This window comes from Cetorhinus maximus, chromosome 22 (genome assembly GCF_964194155.1).
Source record: "Cetorhinus maximus chromosome 22, sCetMax3.hap1.1, whole genome shotgun sequence".
In the NCBI taxonomy this organism is placed as follows: domain Eukaryota; kingdom Metazoa; phylum Chordata; class Chondrichthyes; order Lamniformes; family Cetorhinidae; genus Cetorhinus; species Cetorhinus maximus.
The window spans coordinates 68,845,361-68,852,455 of NC_135900.1; the positions used below are offsets into that span (position 1 = coordinate 68,845,361).

Genomic DNA, 7,095 nt, shown 5'->3' on the forward strand with positions numbered 1-7,095 from the left:
GAGTAGTTTGAATTACAAAGAGATGATGAGATGTTACACCTAGCTATATGAAGCTAAGTCAAACAGTGTGTTTATTTTTCCCAAAGGTTACTGATAATATGAGTACTATGAAAGATTTATATTGTGGAAAAAATAAAGTTGCAAAGACATATTGGAACAATGGGATTTACATTAAAAAGGGAGAAACATGTATAAAGGAGCTGAGGTTATGTGTAAGGAGGAAGGAATTCTAAGATCTAATAAGTGTGAAAAGCCTCCAGCCTCTAGGTATCAAGTTGCTGTCTACAGGAACTGAAGCTAAGAAAACTCACTGTGAATATCACTGTCCAGGGTATTGTGTGCTTTGCCTGGTCTGTTGAAATCTATTTTGTTTGACTGTTGCTTTAAAGGAGGTGTAATTGGGGGTCAGATTAATTCTGGGAGCTAGGAGTTATCATAGTAGTAATTTGTAGACCTTTTTATGTGCTTAAAATCTTTTCTTTTATTAATAAATGTATAATTTAGTTTTGTTAAAAAAAACCTCTAAATCTCAGTGGTCTCATTACTACTGAATTCAAGGCACGCATCTCAAAATAAAATACACATTGTGAAACAGTTGTAGCAGCTGTTTCAAGTTTCCCTCTGGGATTTGAGCAGCTCAGCATTTACCATCTGCTGTGCCATAACAAGGAACAGATATGTGGTGGGAAGTTGATCAAATTACAACAACAAGGCTGCAAGTGATCCGGTTCAGCTTCAGACAATGGTCAGAGAGACCAGAGGAGCTTCTGGCTGCAGTATAGAGCTTGAGATGGATTACAAAGACAATGACTTCTTTCTTCCCACTGTTCAGTTGTAGGAAATTTCTACTCATATAGTACTGGATGTCAGACAAGCAGAGTGCCTATGGCTCCTGGTTCTGATGAGCAGTGTTCGTGTCACTCAGATGTGAAACCTTTCTGTACAAGATAAAGGCAGGTGCCTCAGTCCAAGGCCTCTTCCCTGTGCTTTGTGCAGCCTTCAAACCAAAGTGATGGCCCGGACTCACACTCCCTGGACATATCAGTGATGCCTGCACCTCAATGGTGCTGGTCATTGCTGCCAGAATGTTGTGGGCAGGCATTACAGAGTTCTATCATTCTCTCTGAGTGCTGTCAGCACCTTTAAGGTGGGGCTGGCCCCCATCTCCTCAGAAGCTGTGACCAGTGACGCTGTGCTCCTGAAGGACTCAGGTGCTGAAGGCGGACAAAGGATCAGATGCTTTTAAAGTTTCATGGCTGTGTCTCTATGATATGAGCATGATCACACGGGTGTCATCAGCCACGGCCTCAGCGGGTAGCCCTTGTCCCTGAGGAGCCATCCCTGCAGCCTCTGTGGATCCTGGAAGGCTTCAGACCAACTGAGAATGTAGGAGTCGTGGACACTCCCCGGAAAACATGCGCAGACCTGCAGGATGTGGTAGTTGCACACCAGCTTCACATTCAGTGAGTGGAAGCCCTTGCGGTTGACATTGTTGACTGCTTGTTGCGACGGAGACCTGAGCATCTTGTGAGTGCAGTCGATCGCACCCTGAACCTGTGGGAAACCCAAGATCTGGGCAAATCCAATTGCTCTTGCATCCTGGCTCTCTTGGTACTGTGTGAAATACACAAAGTTGCGTGCCTTCACGAAGGTGGCATCTGTGGACTCATGGGTGCATTTGTTGCTGGAGGCTTGTGAAATCCTACAGAGGTCACGTGTGGAGCCCTGAAAGGAGACACTGGCATAGAAATTGAGCACTGCTGTCACTTTCCCAGCCACTGGCAGTGGATGCCCTCCATGTCCCCTTGGTGCCAAGTCCTGCAGCAGGTGGCAGATGTGACCAACCAGTTCCCTAGACATGCGCAGTCTTCAGCAACACTTATTGATGGTCATCTGCAGGAATGAAAGGCTGTGTCTATGGACCCTGGGTCTAGCTAGGCACCGACCAGCGACAGCTTGGTGTGGTTCTTCAGTGGTGTGTGTGGGAGCCCAGCTGCCCCTTCTTCCTGAGGGTGCTGCTCCTCCCTCTGCCCAGCCAGGCACCTCCGACACTCTCTCGTCCTTCGATTTCACTCTCTGTAAGCCACGAGGCATACAGCTAGTTCACCAGGTTCCATGCTCCTGATGTACTCCTCCTGCAAAATAAAAGACAGACACTTGGGTTAGTTGGATCTACTAAGAACCTCTCTTGGTTAAATCTGAAGGCCCTTTAACGCTTCCCGGAGAGTGTTGGCCAGCACTTGGATGGCCAGAGTTTAGTGCGCTGCATAGCTGCACGAAACCCCAAACACCTCCTCCCCAGTCCACCTGACCGATTGGCGGCAGCTTTGCCCACTGGACTGCATGATGTGCTCTCAGCTCAGGCCCAGGCATTCTCCTAACCCACACTGCAAGGCCGCATTGTTAGCTTGAACCATGGGGGAGACTGGTCCACACCGGGATGCTGACATTGCAATGGGCTGTGAGTGTCACCTCCAGCTGTGACTGCTCCAGGGGCATCTTTAGTAAAGAGGTTATACACCGTGCCCAGTTGTCCAACTGTTCTGCAGTCCACTAAAACGCTCATTAGTTTGCAGTCTGTGCCCAAGGAGTGAAAAGCTCTGGAACACTTGGTGGCACATTCATGCCTCTACGTTGCTGCGTAGCTTATCTGCTAGAGACCCAACTCCACACATGTCAATGTGGCTGTATCTGAACTGTCTCAGCTGCAGAGGAATGGTCACTTTATACAAGGTTTCCCTAATGCATGGCTGCTTCCCTTCCCCCCCATCCCTCACGTGCTTCTGCACTGCTTTCAACCGCAGGGCAGCCCTTGCCCTCCCCTCCAAGTCACCTCAACTGCAGGGCAGCCCTTCTCCCAAGCCTCCAACGCACCTCAGCAGGTGATCCTAGTGAGCGCTGTGCAACATTTTTGTATACTTTCCTCTGAGTTCCCCTCAAAGTGCAGCCCACCAGGTGCACGCTTAAATGCTGTTGTGAAGCACGTTAGTGTGATTGCACGCTGACTTGGACAGATGATCTAGAGCGGGGGGGAGATAATTCTGGTGGGCTGGCCTTATGCAGATGCATTACAATGAGGTTTCAAGGTCTGATGGCAGGAAACGCAGCCAGCCGTCAAGGGACTAAGCGGACGATCACAAACTGGTTTCACAACATCGCGAAACCAATTTTTGGCCTTCTTACCATATTGTTCGCTTACACCACTGAGCATGCCCGACGCCAACGGCGATGGACGATTCCGCCCACAAGGTGTGCACCACTCCTAAAAATCCAATTGCAAAAAAATATTGCCCTATCAGTGGAATTCTCTTGGAGGTTGCTGTGATCTTGACAATATAGGTGGGTTTAATTAATGTGCACAATTGATGGGAGTCTCAAGTTGCTATATATTTACGAGTGAGGCTGGGGTCTCGTCGACCTTGCCAAATTTATTAAAAGGATCTCATTATAATTTTCTTCTTCCATTTCCTGCCAGGCAGCTGGCAAGGTTGACAGTCTACTGGGTAGGAAAACCGTAGAAGGAGGTTGCAGCCAGAAACAATTGGATGGTCCCTGGCAATGGTGAGGAGAGATCAGGGCTTGGGGAACAAGGTGCAGGAAAATCACCAACGACAAGGAGAGACCAATGGGGAGAAATTTAAAATCGGGTTTCTAACTGCACCTGACTTAAATATGATAATAATTAAAAATGGTGGCAGGCATATTAGCAATGAGTTTGGGACATGTTCCCTGATTTTTAACTTTTAATCCCTGTCTCCCTCCCAGTATGGGGAAGATTAACATTGAGGCTCCAACGGCTAAGACCTGTAGAGCACAAAGGTTGCTGGTTTGACCCAAGTTTATTCTTAGCTAACTAATGACAGTCGGGTAGTTGGTGTGCTTCCAATAGTCACATTGCAGGCAATATTCCCATTTAGCGTTCCTGGGCATGAATGTTGGTTGAGGACTGCATCCAACCAGGCAATGGTCCCCTCCTGTCATCTAACTTCCTGGGCCACTTGGTTAAAGTGCGAGCGTGACAGCTCCCTGCCTGGTGAGCTATAGCCCAGTGAATGGGTTATTATCTCAAATTAAGGGGAATGAGAAAATTGGAGAGCCAAATTGCAACAAAGATAAAGAAGCCATGCACAGTTAAAGGGCAAACACGATTGTCTATCAATAACTACAGCCTAGAAATTATTGTTGTCCACATGAATAGATTTTAATTAACACTATGACATTCCCATCACTATTTTAGTAAATAAATGAACCATTTTAAAATAAAAAGTTAATAATTTAATTAAAGATGACAAACTGAGGTAGGCAATACAAGTACAATACATATCCATTTGCTTCCAACAGAGGGCGCTGGTGAGAAGTGACTGTAGCATTCTGGGAGAAGTCACCGCAGCCACCGCGACTCAGGAGGGAATCGAGGAGAAGGACTCTTGCATTCAACAGGAGGAAGAGCATCCAACAGAGGGCGCTGGTGAGAAGTGACAGAAGCAGATCACTTCTCGGCCTTTTGGCTAAGATCAAGTGTAGTCGTGAAGCGATGGCTATAACCAATCGAGCCCCGTACCATGGGGTACGTAACACCGTTCGGTAACTGTATTACAGTTGAATAAAGGCAGAGGCATGAGGGAGGAGCTGGCCAGAATTGACTGGGAGATGAGCCTAGCAGGAAAGACAGTGGAACAGCAATGGCAGGAGTTTCTGGGAGTAATTTGGGAGACACAGCAAAAATTCATCCCTAGGAAGAAGAAGCATACTAAAGGGAGGACGAGGCAACCATGGCTGACAAGGGAAGTCAGGGACAGCATAAAAGCTAAAGAGAAAGCATACAATGCGGCAAAGAGCAGTGGGAAACCAGGGAATTGGGAAGCCTACAAAGACCAACAGAGGACAACTAAAAAAGAAATAAGGAGGGAGAAGATTAAATATGAGGGTAAACTAGCCAGTAATAGAAAAGAAAATTGCAAGAGTTTTTTTAGATATATAAAGGGTAAGAGAGAGGCAAAAGTGGACATTGGGCTGCTGGAAAATGACGCTGGAGAAGTAGTAGTGGGGAACAAAGAAATGGCGGAGGATCTGAATAGGTGCTTTGCGTCAGTCTTCACGGTGGAAGACATGGGTAACATCCCCAAAATTCAAGAGAGTCAAGGGGCAGAGGTGAGTATGGTGGCCGTTACCAAGGAGAAGGTGCTAGGAAAATTGAAAGGTCTGAAGGTGGATAAATCACCTGGACCAGATGGATTACACCCCAGAGTTCTGAAGGAGATAGCTGAAGAGATAATGGAGGCGTTAGTGGTGATCTTTCAGGAATCACTCGAGTCAGGGAGGGTCCCAGAGGACTGGAAAATCACTAATGTAACCCCCCTGTTTAAGAAGTGAGGCAAAAGACGGCAAATTACAGGCTGATTAGCCTGACCTCGGTCGTTGGTAAGATTTTCAAGTCCATTATTAAGGATGAGATTTCAGAATACTTGGAAGTGCATGGTAAAATCGGGCAAACTCAGCATGGTTTCATCAAGGGGAGGTCATGCCTGACAAATCTGTTAGAATTCTTTGAGGAGGTAACGAGTAGTTTAGACAAAGGAGAGCCGATGGATGTTATCTACTTGGACTTCCAGAAGGCCTTTGACAAGGTGCCGCACAGGAGGCTGCTCAGTAAGATAAGAGCCCATGGTGTTAGAGGCAAGGTACTAGCATGGATAGAAGATTGGCTGTCTGGCAGGAGGCAGAAAGTGGAGATAAGGGGGTCCTTCTCAGGATGGCGGCCGGTGACTTGTGGAGTTCCGCAGGGGTCAGTGTTGGGACCACAACTTTTTACTTTATACATTAATGATCTAGATGAAGGAACTGAGGGCATCCTGGCTTAGTTTGCAGGTGATACAAAGATAGGTGGAGGGATAGGTAGTATTGAGGAGGCAGGGAGGCTACAGAAGGATTTGGACAGGTTAGGAGAATGGGCAAAGAAGTGGCAGATGGAATACAACGTGGGGAAGTATGAGGTCATGCACTTTGGTAGAAAGAATAGAGGCATAGACTATTTTCTAAATGGGGAGAGAATTCAGAAATCTGGAGTGCAAAGGGACTTGGGAGTCCTAGTCCAGGATTCTCTTAAGGTTAACTTGCAGGTTGAGTTGGTAGTTAGGAAGGCAAATGCAATGTTGGCATTTATTTCGAGAGGACTAGAATATAAAAGCAGGGATGTGTTGCTGAGGCTTTATAAGGCTCTGGTCAGACCACATTTAGAATATTGTGAGCAATTTTTGGCCCCATATCTCAGGAAGGATGTTCTGGCCCTGGAGAGGGTCCAGAGGAGGTTCACAAGAACGATCCCAGGGATGAAAGGCTTAACATATGAGGAACGTTTGAGGTCTCTGGGTCTATACTCGATGGAGCTTAGAAGGATGAGGGGGGATCCGATTGAAACTTACAGAATACTGAAAGGCCTGAATAGAGTGGACATGGGGAAGATGTTTCCATTAGTAGGAGAGACTAGGACCCGAGGGCACAGCCTCAGAGTAAAGGGAAGACCTTCTAGAACAGAGATGAGGAGAAACTTCTTTAGCCAGAGAGTGGTGAATCTATGGAATTCATTGCCACAGAAGGCTGTGGAAGCCAGGTCATTGAGTGTATTTAAGAGCGAGATAGATAGGTTCTTGATTGGTAAGGGGATCAAAGGTTACGGGGAGAAGGCGGGAGAATGGGGTTGAGAAACTTATCAGCCATGATTGAATGGCAGAGCAGACTCGATGGACCGAATGGCCTAATTTCTGCTCCTATGTCTTATGGTCTTACGGTCTTATATCAATAACAGTGATTTTTTTTTTTACATTTGTTCCTGAGTTGTGAGGCAGTATTTATTGTTAATTTCTAAGTGCCCCGAGGGCAATGAAGAATTAAACATTAGTGTGCATCTGCTGTTAGGTGTCAGAGAAGCAGATTCTCTTTCCTGATGGACATTATTGAACTAGTTGAGGTTCACAAATGACATCCTATGTGACAGTGACAAAGATAAACTTTCTCTTCTCGTCCTTCTCCACCTGTCTGCAGCCTTTGACATGGTTGACCGCACCCTCCTCCTCCAATGCCTCTCCACTGTCATCC

At 46.6% G+C, this 7,095-nt stretch overlaps 1 long non-coding RNA gene across 1 annotated transcript in view; it reads left to right on the plus strand.

Annotated features, from left to right (window-relative positions):
- LOC144696379 (uncharacterized) overlaps positions 1-4,890 on the plus strand; it is a 48,819-nt gene extending 43,929 nt beyond the window's left edge. The window contains exon 4 of the long non-coding RNA XR_013580161.1: positions 4,342-4,890. This is a non-coding gene — a long non-coding RNA (uncharacterized LOC144696379). The remainder of the gene's footprint in view (positions 1-4,341) is intronic.
- The last annotated feature ends 2,205 nt before the right edge of the window (positions 4,891-7,095 follow it).